General features: G+C 31.1%; 1 protein-coding gene across 1 annotated transcript in view; it reads right to left on the bottom strand.

Moving 5' to 3' along the window:
- The window catches only part of LOC123669002 (glutamine synthetase-like), a 30028-nt gene extending 16209 nt beyond the window's left edge, over nucleotides 1-13819 (bottom strand). The window contains exon 1 of the mRNA XM_045602679.1: nucleotides 13694-13819. The gene's annotated coding sequence lies outside the window, so the exon portion shown is untranslated. The remainder of the gene's footprint in view (nucleotides 1-13693) is intronic.
- Nucleotides 13820-15560: the final 1741 nt, after the last annotated feature.

The raw sequence follows: 15560 nt of genomic DNA on the forward strand, positions 1-15560 counted from the left end.
TCATACGCTTTCTTGTAGTTAATTCAAGCGCTAACCAAATTTTTCCGGTATCGACGTACCTATTGGCGTATGTCTATGAGAAGTTCCTTGGTACCGCGACTAGCAAACTTACATAATATTTTTTGTAATTTTTACGACGAGAACAAAGGTTATGGTAAGCAAGTTATAGGGCGGTAGTTTTTTGGATCAGCGGTACATCCCGATTTGTATAACAGGAATGTGGTGCCAGTCGTCATGAATTTTGGCAGTGAATTATTAAAAATTGCTCCTTGAAATTGTAGTGCAGGGATGGGGTGTGAACTAATGGAACCATTTAACCCAAAAGTTATGCAATCCGTCCAGTCCAGGATATTTCCAATTCGATCTTGAACGGATTGCATAACTTATATTTTCTGAACTTATCCATATTTGTTCTAGCTGCACCATTTCCTGACAACATCCATCCAACCACTCTCAATATGGTCAATGGGGTCCATCCAAATACTTCGCTAAAAATTAGCTATCGATTCCCGGGTCGGTAAATCACCATTGACCACATTAGTAGTGCACTATTCCCAATACCTTTTGTTGGCCGCTTTGAAATATGCTATTTTGATGATATCGATGCCTGCGTTTTTCATATCTCGACCGTGCACAGAGATTTTGTTTCAGATAGTCAATGCGAACTAAGATTGAGATTATACAAATATTTATTTCCGGTCTGGTTGGGACACCCACAAAACGGGAAATACCCGAAATATTAACGTTCCAGTAATTTTGTGCGTGTATTTTTCAGTATTGCGTCCTTGTCATTGGGCTCTGCTTAGAATTATATAAATATATTGTTATTATAAATTTATTGTTAGCATAAATTATAGTGCGGGTTTGATCCCCGCACATGACAAACAATTGTATTAGCCATACAGATGTTTGCCACGGTTTGGGTGTTTGTGCAGCCCTTGTGGGTCTCCCCATCGTGCCTCGGAGAGCTCGTTAGGCTATCGGACCCTGTTGTTACCATGTACACCTGATAGCGATCGTTACTCATGGAAGGGAATATACACGCCAACTCGCAGGAGCAGCCTGGTGGATTAAGCTTTGATCCTAATCCTACATGTTACACATTAAAGTCTTTTAGTAAATAAATTATGTTATAAAGTAACTACAGTAAACTCCCGGATAAACATTATTTGTTTGACACCGTTGTCGTTTTGACAATGATCTACTTCGTTTCATATTCTACTTTCTTGAAAAATGTAAGACCATTTTATTTTATATTTGTATGTGTATGTTGTTGTGTTTGTTATGTAACTACAACAATGTTTTATTATCTACACAAATAAATAAAGTTGGAGTGTCTGTTTGTAATTAAATATAAAAATTATGTTACAATGGCTATTTATATACATTTGGACTCACTGTACTTATTCTACGTTACGTTGTTATCTAGTCTGTAATGTTTAATGTGATGGGTATCTTTTATGTTACTATATTATTAACTTTAATTTTGTTTTGTTTTGTTTTTCAAGTCATTTTAATTTCAGCTTTCAATACTGGACAGTAGTATATATATTTTGTAACAGTACTAAGATGTATAGATATGAAAATCTATTATTGGCCTTAATATTACTAATATTATGTTAAATTTTATATATATACGAATTGTACTGCTGTTGGTTTTCAAATAAATCAATAAATATACTTATTATCACATACAAATGCATGTCTATATTTTTATTTATTAGCCTTAATAAAGTTGCTAATGCACGAAGCGTCTAGTAACTGAATATACATATATCACTATACTCGGCTACCACTAGATATTTAATTTAGATTTCTGGGTGACAAAATGACTCCGTTCTATAAGAATGCATAATTTCATACACACATTACGTTAGCTCTTTCCCTATGAAAAAAATCTTATAAAAGACGGACAAATGTAGACCAAATTCTCATACCGAGTTATAAGAATCTATCAGATCTCATAGACCCTCATAACCTTGTATGAGAATTTGGTCTGCATTTGTCCATGTTTTATGAGATTTTTTCCATAGGATTATTAATGATAGGCTTTTATGTCAATAAAGAGCTGATGAAATAAATATTAAAATATAAGTAACATTCACACACGATCGTCTTTTTCTAAGGTAAGCAACTTAATGCTTGTATTATGGTAATAGCCGACTGTTATAACTAATTTTTTTTTTTTGGAAAATACACATATAAATATATTATTACACGGTGAATCCATGCAATGCTAAGAAGTTTGTCTCTCTGTTATACCTAGACTCAGGCGAGAATCTAACCTACAACCCGCGGAGCAGTAAACAGGGCCTATATAAACTGCGCCAACGTTCAAAATGACATCTGTGGTGATAATAGCGACGTATTTCTCCAGCCTTATCCAGAATGTTTTATTTTAATTGGAATTTAAATAAAAATCCATCACGTGCGAGTTAGTTTCGCACACACATGATTCCATATGTGCACCTAAATGTATTCCATATTTTTTAAATCGAAGAATTCGTAAATAACAAAGGTCAATAAAATACGCGACTGCTTTACAGGGAGAATAAAATTAAAATAATTTCTATAATACCCAATGGAAACTTAATAAAATTTTAATTCACTGATATATACTTTAATAAAAATATTTTAACAGAGTCCTTATATTAAGAAAATTTCCGCCCTCATTACGATCTCGCACGATAATCGTGGACGTAAAACGATGAGAGACAAAGATATTTCTGTATGGCATGACAAACGTTTTGTTACACGTGAACAAAGGACTCGAGTTGGAAATAAGACCTTACTTCAAGTATGATCATAAAAGACGTACTGTGAAAGAAAATTACTCAGCAACGAAACATAATTAGGATTATAATGAAACAACGTTTTCGAATTTTATCGCGGTTTATTAAGCTTTTTAGATGCCGCATTACAGCAACCGTCACGGGAGGACTGAGAAAAGGCAAAATTAATAAGATTTACCTTATGGTCTTTATGCAAAAAAGACTTAAAATATTAGCGTCTTGATACTGACAATAAAAATGTAATTGAAGGAATTGTCTGAGGATAAAGTCCCCATTTAATATTAGTTGAGAAAAATATAAAATTAAAATTGCAAGACGTCGCTCAACAAAATGTACAAAAAAAAAAAAAATTAAAATTATAATTGACCAGTGACGTAAAGATGCGTGAACTTACGAGTAGTCGTGTGTCAATGGTTATATTTCGTTCGTGAAATGTAATCGTGCAATCCATATCACAGATAGATATAGATACTCAATAAATTATCATACACGTAAATGTATACTGTAACATTTATAAGTTTAACACTCTCTGTGAGTGGATGATAGGTTACTATATTTTATTATTAATTTCATTACTTTGAATCAACGGATTCGATAAGATCTTAGGTACGAGTGACTAAAACATTCGGTTCGGTTATGACCTATAAATTTTTATATTTTATACAAAATTAGCATACTTTTAAAAGAAGAGTATTGTAATGTTCGTGAAATATGTTCTTGCGAAACACGATGCGATCTCGAAAGAATCGGTCTTGACCTAATGTGAAACAAGTACACGTAAACTGGACGTTGCCTAGCAGGATTTTATACATACACATTTAAAAATACAACGATTATCAGTACTTCCGTAGCTAATACTACATTTTGATCACTTAATACATATCGAAATTCAGGTCAGAGCTATACTGAGAAATGACAAATACGAAAACGTGTTCACTGTATCCTAACGATAAAAATTTAGCTTAAAATAATTTAAAATAAGTAGATAAATGTGCATTGGTACGTAAGTCATGAAACTGCTTAATTCATAGTCAAACATTTTTAACCTGCATTAGTGCGTAGGCGGAAATAGAAGCTTATTAGATATGTAAAGTAAATTAAACAGCGTGGAAACTCTATTAATGATAGTGATGCTAATTAAAAACTTAACGGATTGAAGTAACGTTGCGTCACTCACATCATCACACACACACACACATGTATGGGTCATGGAACGTTTTGACGACCTGAAAGATAAGTTATTTAAAATGACAATTTTATACAAGTACGGAATACGCAAGACAAAGTAGTGATGTAAGTAAATAAAATATTGTATTTATATTATTTTACACTTAAAATAAGGCAAAATAATTACATATAGAATTCAGAAATAAACGTAAATCGATTACCAATCTCATTAAAGACTAATTAAAATATTGATGTAACATAGGGTGGTTTCGAATAACTTTGTAACGTTAGGACGTTGACACCTCAGTCCTCCCGTGACCATGGTTGCTGTAAAGTACCCGAAACGTCGGGCATCAAATTTTTTTTTAATAAACTGCGATAAAATCTAAGAGTTGTCTTTATTGTAATTTAATATTAAATTTTTTCCTTTTCTTTTGTTTCAAAGACCGTATATTTAAAATAAAAAAATATTAAATTTTATCTTTTCTTATTATTATTTTTTACACAGATTTAACTGATACGAGATGTTTTTGTCACGTTTTATACAAACACAAAATGTGACGTTAACATCGTTGTTTGCAAGTAATACGGGCCAATGATCGATGTTATCATTGTAATATAAAAGGCGCATCATTACATCGAAGGACATATCGGCGATAACCTAGTTTTGTATTACAAAACGTTTGCCTTACAAAGATTAATCTTTGTTTACATATGATAACTGCATCGTGGCCACATCATCTAGTATTTTTACAGGACCAATAGGCCAAGGTTTTATTTTATCAACGACGAAATGGTCGTATTTTACTACGTTTAGAGTAAATATTATCTGTTATTCATAAAAATAATGACCATATATGTATAATGCCTTAGCAGTAAATTCATTGTAAAAAAAACATTAGCGACTAAGCAAGAAATAATAATATATGCTAATTACAATCTTAGTACGCTGCTGTCACTTTGCCTTATTTGTTTCATATTTGACAAGTTTATTTATCGTCTGGCTTAAATATGCACGTACCCAGTAGCAGATTTTTCATAATTCGTGGAAAACTTCGAAAATATCCATCGAGTAATTTTTGTTTTGATGACTGGGCGATTGTTGGTAGATAATACTCAAGTTATTTGTAAACCCGTGTTGTAAATAATAACTGACAAACACCAAATTTTGAAGGAAGACGTATTTACATTAAAGTACCTACGTATAAAAACTCTTTGTAAAATCGAACGTATTAGTTCTATAATATGGTCAATAACATCTCCGATAAAATTAGTACCTACATATTAATTTGAATACCATTTGTTTACAACGTGTCAAGAGATAAAAATATGCGTATGTTAAATACGTCACTTGATTGAAATACTTAGAAAAAGAACGTTTAAATTATTTTGACTGATTTCTTGTTCCATTGTAATATTCGATGTTAATAATCTATACAAATAAATAAAATAGCCGATTTTGACGGGACTTTCACTGGTAAATAGCTGACCTAATAAGGAATAACTTAGGCTACTTTTATTTTAGAAATTTATTTATTTTGTAACTGTACGAACTAAACAATATTTTTTTTTAATTCCATGCGAATGAAGTCGCGGGCACAGGTAGTTAAAAGTAAAATTGAATGTTGCGAATATTATTGACTACGTAACTAAGCTTTGTTTAATTTTATTTTTAAATTTCAGCTTAAAAATTTGTGCTCACATGATTAGTTACAACTGAAGTCTAAAATTGACCATGATGGTAAACAAAAATAAACACTACTGATTTACTCGTATATCGCATCAAAATATTATTTCTATTTAGCATAATATTGCACGGAGATAAACAGAGGAAAGTTAAATCCATTTGCTATAAAAAAATATTACACTTCCATACTAAATATTGTATTTAATTTTATTTAACGATTAATTTACAAAAAATATAAACAATTACTAACGATTAAAAAGTTAAATTATTATACCTATATTACTAGCTGACCTTTGTTACTCAGGGATATGAAAAATAGATGTTGACCGATTCTCTGACCTGCCCGATATACACCTAAAATATGATAAAAATCGGTCCAGCTGTTTTGGAGGAGTATGATAATTAACATTGTGACACGAGAATTTTATATAATATAAGATGACTGTGTAAATTTTTATGTATTTTTTTTTGTGTAATTCCATTTTTATTTCGTATAGAATTAAACACTTCAAGTAATCGAAATTTCATGTTAATTTGAAGTCCATTAGCATGTAAAAATAGCAGCCGCACGGAAAGTTTGCAGCTGATATTATAAACCAAGGGTGCGTGACCGAGCAACGATGAATCATGTCTGTTTTTATTTTTACGGCTTCCGATCTCGAGTAATTAAAGTTTACTTTGTACGGTGCTCTTACGCAGCCCTGCATGATATTAATAAAAAAATATATAAATAAATAAATAAATATATATATATATATATATATATATATATATATATATATATATATATATATATATATATATATATATATATATATATATATTACACTTGGTGAGACTTTTGTTCGAGCTTTCAAATATCGTAACAATTAATATAACAATGAATAATGCATTATGTTAATTGATTGACACCTGTGCTACGTGATATAAACTAAGCCGCGTGACTGGAATAAAAAGATTTACTAACCTTTAGTTTGTTACTTTAGTTGTTTACTATTTTGTGGTAGCATATTTAATATAAAGCAAAAACATACAACTTGCATCTTTGGTATTTTCAAAGTATAATTTAGTAGCTTTATTTCTCTATATTCTACTAGATACAGATCACTGCACCACCCATTCTGTCGTTTTATACCGTGTTGACTTTGGAAGGAAATATATTTGTTTGACTTTGTCTTTTGAGCTCTTATATTTTTGGGACAGAAATTCTAAATCTATTACTATTGATAAAATGGGAGCAGAGCTCAATTTGTTCTATTTTTATCTCTCAATTATTTTGTAATGTTATATTTAAAAATAAGGTGCATCTTTTCTTGTTACCTACGTGTTCAGTCTATAATAAATATATTAAATGTAATGTTTCCCATAAATGAAACGATAATTTATGTTTATATATATTGACAGTAAATTCTTAAGCAAAGATTTTAACAGCTGATTGGGCTCGTATCAACTTGGCATCGACAGTGTTATTGATTTTTCTTACAAAGTGTGGCCCCATTGAACTTTTTCAGGTCGAATTATCATAAACTCTCGGACTGCTAACCTACGTCACTCCTGTCCAAATAAAACTCGCTTCATCATTTATATTCCTTATACCTATGGTTTTTTATTATTATAACAAAAACCAATACAGCAAGTTAAGCAATTGTTACTACGTTTAGTAAAGAATAATTAAATTGTTTTCTCAATATTCCTAATACAATATATAATAATATAGGTTACAATATTAACAATTAAGTACGTATAGGGATAGTAATTTGGTCTAATATTTCAAATTATAATTTTTTATGAATATGAAAATAATAAAACGTACTTCGAATAATAACCACAATTGTGTAATACTTAATTGAAATAATATAATTGTTTCTAAATGCCAACTGTAAATTTAATTACGTTTTACAATTGTTTATTTATAACGTATTCAGGAAGCCCTGAGAAAAAAGATAAACAAACCAAACTAAATTTCATGAAGTGAACATTTTATTATTTTATATATTTATTGCATATTATTACTTATTGTTATTTTATAATAGTTGCGCATCCGATTTTAATCTATAATATATATAAAAGCGAAAGGTCACTCACTCATCACGAAATCTCCGAAACTATAACACCTACAAACTTGAAATTTGGCAGGTAGGTTCCTTATAAGACGTTGGCATCCGCTAAGAACGGATTTTATGAAACTCGACCCCTAAGGGGGTAAAACGGGGGTTGGAAGTTAGTATGAAAGTCCTATGTTTTTGAAGTAAGAGACTTGAAATTTAAAATGTAAGCTCCTTAGATGGTGAAACGGTGTTCAAATAATGTATTTTTAGAAATTAACTCCCTTTTGGGGTTAAAACGGGGGATGGTAGGCTGACTCACTCATCGCGAAATCTCCGAAAATATAATAGCTACAAACTTGAAACTTGGCAGGAAGGCTCCTTATAGGGCGTAGACATCCGCTAAGATGGGATTTTACAAAATTCGACCCTTAAAGGGGTTAAACGGGGGTTGACAGTTTGTGTGAAAGTCCCATGTTTTTGAAGTAAGAGACTTGAAATTTAAAATGTATGGCTTATAGATGATGAGAAGGTGTCCAAATAATGTGTCTTTAGAAATCAACTCCCTTTTGGGGTTCAAACGGGGGATGGTACGTTTACTCACTCATCACGAAATCTCCGAAACTATAACACCTACAAACTTGAAATTTGGCAAGTAGGCTCCTTTTAGGGAGTAAACATTCGCTAAGAATGGGTTTTACGAAATTCGACCCCTAAAGGGGTAAAAAGGGGTTGGAAGTTTGTATGAAAGTCCTATGTTTTTGAAGTAAGAGACTTGAAATTTAAAATGTACGCTCTTTAGATAGTGAGAAGGTGTCCAAATAATGTATCTTTAGAAGTCAACTCCTTTTTGGGGCTAAAACGGGGAATGGTAAGTTGACTCCCTCATTACGAAATCTCCGAAACTATAACAGCTAAAAACTTGAAATTTCGCAGGTAGGTTCCTTATAGGGCGTAAACATCCGCTAAGAGCTGATTTTATGAAACTCGACCCTTAAAGGGATAAAACGGGGGATGGAATTTTGTATGAAAGTCCTATGTTTTTGAAGTAAGAGACTTGAAATTTAAAATGTATGCTCTATAGATGGTAGAAAGGTGACTAAATAATGTATCTTTAGAAATCAACTCTCTTTTGGAGTTAAAACGGGGGATGGTAGGTTGACACACTCATCACGAAACCTCCGAAACTATAACAGCTACAAACTTGAAATTTGGCAGGTAGGTTCCTTATGGGGCGTAAACATCCACTAAGAACTGATTTTACGAAAACCGACTCATAAGGGAAACGGAGATCGGAAGTTTGTATGAAAGTAGTTTTTGAAGTAAGAGACTTGAAATTTAAAATGTATGCTCTATAGATGGTAAGGAGGGGTCCAAATAATGCATCGTAATCTATATATATAAAAAAGCAAGGTCACTGACTCACTCATCACGAGAACTCAAAAACCGCTGGATGGTCTATCCATCCAGGTTGGACAAAGATAAAGTTTGGCAGGAATGTAGATTATAGTTAGCAGACGTCCGCTAAGAACGGATTTTACGATATTCCATCGCTAAGGGGGTTTAATTGGGGTTGATAGTTTGTATGAAACATATACAGCAGCTATAAGTTCGCCTGATAGGTTATTTATCCTGCAGCCTGAAAATAAAACTAAAAATGTGGTGTATAGAGAGGTTTTATAAAAATAACTATTAAATTATACTAAATTGTGCCTTTTAAAAAGTTACTCAGTTTGATAAGCATTTCAAGTGACTGAAATAAAAAAATAATTTGCGTTAAACATCTTAATAGTAATACATAATTATCTTCATAACCACGAGGACGTAATCGCGGGCAACACTTAGTGTATTATAAACAAAGTCCCCAAAAGTGTATGTGATCGATTCGCTCAAAATTTACTGAACGGATTTTCATGCGGTTTCACCATTGTAGAGGGCTCCACCATTGGCAAGAGGAAGGTTTACGGAACGGTTAAGCCGATTTTGATGAGAGTTTCACTGGAAGTTTGCCGGCAAAACTTTGTGACACACTATTTTCAACGCGGGCGAAGCCGCGGGCACAGCTAGTTTTCTAATATTTACGCTAATTTCATTCATTGTAATGTCCTCCCGTGACCACGGTTGCTGTAAAGTATTCGAAACGTCGGGTACTTAAAAAACCTTAACCGCGATAAAATCCAAAAAAGTTGTTTCAATATATATATATATATATATTTGTGTTGTTTTATGTGGAACTAGATTGATTTATGTTATTCTTATATTATATATTTTGGAACGAAGCCTCTTACGGCAGGTTTGACATTTGGGTGGGCGATCGTACTGGAGAAAAATGTGAGACTAAAACTGTAAGAAAAATATATAACGGAAGTGACGTAATATCAGTCACACGACTAAAATATTAATAGTAAACTTTTTTTAAAATTATTCATGTAATTTTATACTGTCGACAAAAATAAATAAAGACATGTTTTTTTTATTTCACTTAATAGTTTGTAATTATTATTATTATTATTTTGTTTGATTTATTTTATTTTACGGTATTTGTTATTTTCTAAAATACTAAATTTCCTAAATACTTTTATGTACTTAATTAAAAACCAATCAACAAAATTTAAAAAAATCAAGAACTAGAAAATATATATAAAATTCAACATTTATTTTCAAATTGATTGAATTATTTATTAAATAGTTTACAAGTAAAGTATATATAAATATATATTTATTTTATGTTTGGTTTTACTATCCTCATAGTTACCTTCTAACTAAATTTGTGTCATTATTTGTACATGTAAAGTATGTGAGATAAACAAAGTACACAAACTAAATACATAGTTTATAAGAAATAAAAGTTTGATAAACATTGTGTTCTTTGTTTACGCTTAGTCTCAAGACTTAATGAATAGATTGTAGATAAGTATATTTAGTACTTTACGATACTGAAACATCATAAAAATAACATGTACATAAAAATAAAGAGAATATTTAACTCCTCTCCTGTGCATCACAATGTTGTTTTTTATTGTCAGCACTTTCAAACAAAGTAACAAGCTTTTTAATTTACGATCTATGTATAGACAACTAACATAACTATAAATTATCCATTTAAATTATTGTATTTGTTACAATAATTTACAACAATTGGTCGTAATATTCTGATAGATATTACACAATTCTTGATACCAGTATAGGCTGAGGTACAGTTAAGTATTTTTATGTCGGAGAAAGCGTGACCCTTTCGACTTTATCTTAATGCACTTCAGTAATTTACTTACGAACGATACAATACGGGTTGGAATTTCGTTGACTGATCGTTATCTTAATCTATTATTTATAGAGAGTGTACTTGTGTGTGTACTATGTTTGACTTATGTTTCAAAATCTGTTTTGATAGTCAGTTATCGTATTCATTCGCTGTATTCATTTTAATTTGGAAAAGTTCAATCATAATTATATCTAGTACTATTTATACAACCAATTCAATTGATTCAAGCTATTAAACGAAATAAACGAAAAAGAAAAAGAGTTTTTTTTTTTAAGTGAATAAAGTAGTTTATATAATATGTCTCTTAAGGTTGAGGTAAACCGTCAATGACAGATTTTTTAAATATACGCTTTAGTTTTTATTTTTATGGATAGCCGTCAGTCACAGACATGGAGGTCACAGATGAATGGCTACTACTACTAGAGTCTTAATAATAGAATACCGTAGGCGCTTTTGAGTAAAAAAAAAAAAAACAATAAAAATAATACCTTTGAAGTGAGCTACTGAACTGACATAGCGAATTACACACACTTTAAAATAATTAAAACGCGATAAATTTAAAGTGCATCGTCCACACGATCAAAAACAATAAGTAATATAATACATCAAACAATAGCTTCAGTTTTTTGATAAGAAAGAGGTTAGGTATGTCGATAGCACTATTGAAACACTCATCTTGTCTAATCGCAACACGAATACAACATTGTCTTTTCTTATCTGTCAGAGAAAAACTAGTATAATTCATAAATATTTTCTTTATCTATAAAACACGTATTTTTGAAACGTTTATTTGCCGTTTACTTACTGTAAGATATTTAATGGAAACAGCAATATTATATAATATAAAATTATCAGTAGTAATTCGAAGTCTGCTAAAGTATAATTGTGTTTGCTCGCAAACGAAAAAAAAAAAAACTAAATTCAATTTACATCATCAAATAAAAACGTTGGTAAACGTGGGTTGGGTAACGTACGTTGGTAAAAATTATCAATTATATACGCATTATTAGAGATATCTCAAAATGTACTTGTCAGATCTCAAATAGAACCACATGATAAGCACCAGCTTTCGATGAAAAAAAAATCATCAAAATCGGTACATCCAGTAATATTTTTATGTGGTAACACACCCAAAGATTACAGTCGAATTTAGAATTGCCGTTTTTTGAAGTCAGTTAAACAATTGTTTTGTCGGTGGGCTTATTTATGTTATTCGTATTACATTTATTCTTATATTATTATTTTTTATATTAAAAAAAATTAGTACTATTGACGATTCATAAGATATAAATTTTATAACACAGAAATAATAGTATAGTTAAATATGCTTGTATGACAAATATTATTTCTTGTAAAAGTAATTTTCGAGTGTAAAATAGTGCTAAAATTGTTAATTTAATTTAGTCATCCGTCACTTATACAGCTTAGCACGAGTAGAAAGGAAATATTAAACGTTGCTCTATTCAGAAACAAATAACTTGTTTAGTGTACACAAAAACGTTTTAACATATTTTCCGACTGTCACCATGACATCAAGAGTACCTAAGACTTGTAATTGATAATTTTTAATACTATGTATGACCCGATCAACCTTTTTATAAACGGAAAAAAGTAAAATATTCGTTTCTTCGAGCAAATATCGACTATTATTATATTGAAACAAGTCTGAAACGAACCTAAAGGCAATAATTGTGTTTGCTGGCAAACTACAAAAAACCGACTTCAATTATATCGACAAGTAATACAACGTAACGGTAGACGAAAAATTAGTCAAGTAAGTACGCATTATCAAAGATTACTCCAAAAGTTGTAATCAGATTTCGCTGTAATTTAAATGTGACCACATGATAAACATCGGCTTTCGATTAAATTAAAAAATATATCAAAATCGGTACACCCAGAAAAAGTTATGCGGATTTTCGAGTTTCCCTCGATTTCTCTGGGATCCCATCATCAGGTCCTGGTTTCCTTATCATGGTACCTGGGATATCTCATTTCCAACAAAAAAACAATTATCAAAATCGGTTCATAAACGACGAAGTTATCCCCGAACATACTATATATATATATATGTATGTACGGTCGAACTGAGTAACCACCTCCTTTTTTGAAGTCGGTTAAAAAAGAAATAGTTTTTTTATAGGGATATATTAAGGGAAAGTTTATATTTTAGCGTGTCACATTTAGTTCTACACATTTTTTCAACCAATGTTTTGCGTACTAACGTACTATATAAGGGATAAAATGAGCTCTTGTACATAATAAAACCGTAGTCGTGAACACTGAACAAAAACGGAATATGGCTAATAAATTATTCGGTTATGGTTTACTAACAAGCAAAGTATTACAAATATCGAAAAGAAATAACATTACGAGATTGGAAAATTGTGACTGCGTTAAATTCTTCAACTTCAAACTTTTAAGTAACTTTTTGTTAAGTAACTTTAATTTTGGTTAAGTTCTGTAACTATTATAAAAAATTAAAATGTCTTTTAAAAACATTTTGTCACTGATAATATTATATTGGAATCTCGACAAAATTCGCAAAGCAGTATGGTATGTGATGTAAGTTGGTGTCGCGAGCGTTTTGATGGTAACCCCGCGTATTTTGTCGGAGTGTGATGCAATTCGCAATGCAACGGACTGTACCAGCCATGCACCGCCTGCGTGAACCGCGGGGATATTCCACGAACTATTCTCACTGATATGCGTTCTATTATAAATAGTTTATTTACGGTACCTTTACAAAGTCCCGCGAAGTAGCGCGCGAATCTTGCGTATGTAGTGCGATGCGTATTTGACGTAATGTATAGCCGTGCGCTATCAGCGCCGTTCAGAAATTGACTGATGCTTGAACAGCGTGTTGGTGAATATATGCGCGCGCATCACTTTGCGCTTGCGTGGAGGGAGAACTGTTTACGGTGATCCACTCATTGCTAGTCAACAACTCATTGACAATCACTTGTTTATTTCAACATCCTCGTTACCCACCCTACGTCCATTGGCGACATCGGATGTCCCATACCATTAAACTGTTCTGCTAAATTGGAACAGGTAATAGTTGATGGTACCCACTTCGGAGCCATTAAAGGTTATTGTTTGTAAAGCTGATAGTCACACGGATTTTAGGCTACAATTGTTATCAGGTGCTCAATTCATAAATTGTGATTTTCCTGCAAACAATTTTCCGAAGAGGTTATATATTTGTGTGGGAGATTTCATATTCATCTGCATTGCCAGAGTAACATCTGCAGTGACAATTGTAAATATTTGGTGTTGTTGGTATCTTTGCTTTCGTTCAAAAATATGTGTGATTAGGCTACTTTAATTTATTTTGTAATAATAAATGTTAATCGGATATAAATGTTAATAATTTTGTATTATATTTTTCTGATAAAAAGGTTGATCTCTCAAAAATAATAATTATGTAATATATTTAGAAAGTAAAAATTAATTACATTTTCTCGTTCTGACCTTTCTGACCTTTGATACATGAGACAGATTTTTAAAAGGTATTAATGTCCTCAGGAAATTAGATATGCAAATGTTTGACATTTACCATTTTTGTAGGTACATCATTGTAATGATACACGCTTTCTTGAATGCTTTCAAGAAAGCGTGTATCTTTATTATTTATTATATGTAAAATTCGTTTTGATAACAAATGTCTAGAAAATCTTTAATGGTCTATTTAAGTATAAACTATATAGTTATCAAGGTCAATGGTCATTAATTGTTTTAAAACTAATAAAATAATATAAATATTAAAATTTTAATAAAAAAGCTTATTGCTTTATAGAGAGCCACAGTAGAATCGTTCGACTTGTTTCAAGAAACATAAAAATAATTAAATTAAGCACCTTCTAAGCCTTGGGACTTAGATAGTTCAGGATTTAACAGTGGAACTTAACAGCTAAAAAGCTAATATAGAAATAACTGAATTAAAGAGCATGTTACATTGAGCATAACTGATGTAGTTTTATACACATTCTAAAGCTTGTTAGTAAATTAGTAAATTATAATAATTAATAACTACTAAAGAAAAAACAAATAAAATATCTTAATAGTGCCTTGGACTTTACGGTAGTACTACGTGTCCTACTCCATACATTTCTCCTGAAGAATATATATCACAAAAATTTTGAAATTTTTGAGTTGTTTAAACCGTTGAGTACCTACTTGATTACTACCTATAACATGAGACGGTGTCTGAGGTTTCTATAAACAGAATCAATGAGATGAATACACACAAGTGAAGCAGTGGTAGGGTAAGTACCTAATAAAAAAGCTTAATACTAACAAGAGTGAATTCAAATTGCAGTAAGAAACAACATTAAATATTAACATTTTGTTTTTAATATTTTTTATGGACAACTTTTAATTCCAATTACACTTATTATATTTAGTCGAAATGGTGTATCCATGACATAATTAAATGACATACCTAATATGATTGTTTTACAATACCGTTGATGTGACGGCTTTAGGAATTATTTAAGTATTTTGTTTTCTGAATTCTAGTGTAGCTACGTTCTGCATTTCATGCGTTTGATACCTATCCAATTATACTCGCGTAAAAATTTGTGATTATTAATAAAAGGTTGCTT

This window comes from Melitaea cinxia, chromosome Z (genome assembly GCF_905220565.1).
Source record: "Melitaea cinxia chromosome Z, ilMelCinx1.1, whole genome shotgun sequence".
Classification (NCBI taxonomy): Eukaryota; Metazoa; Arthropoda; class Insecta; order Lepidoptera; family Nymphalidae; genus Melitaea; species Melitaea cinxia.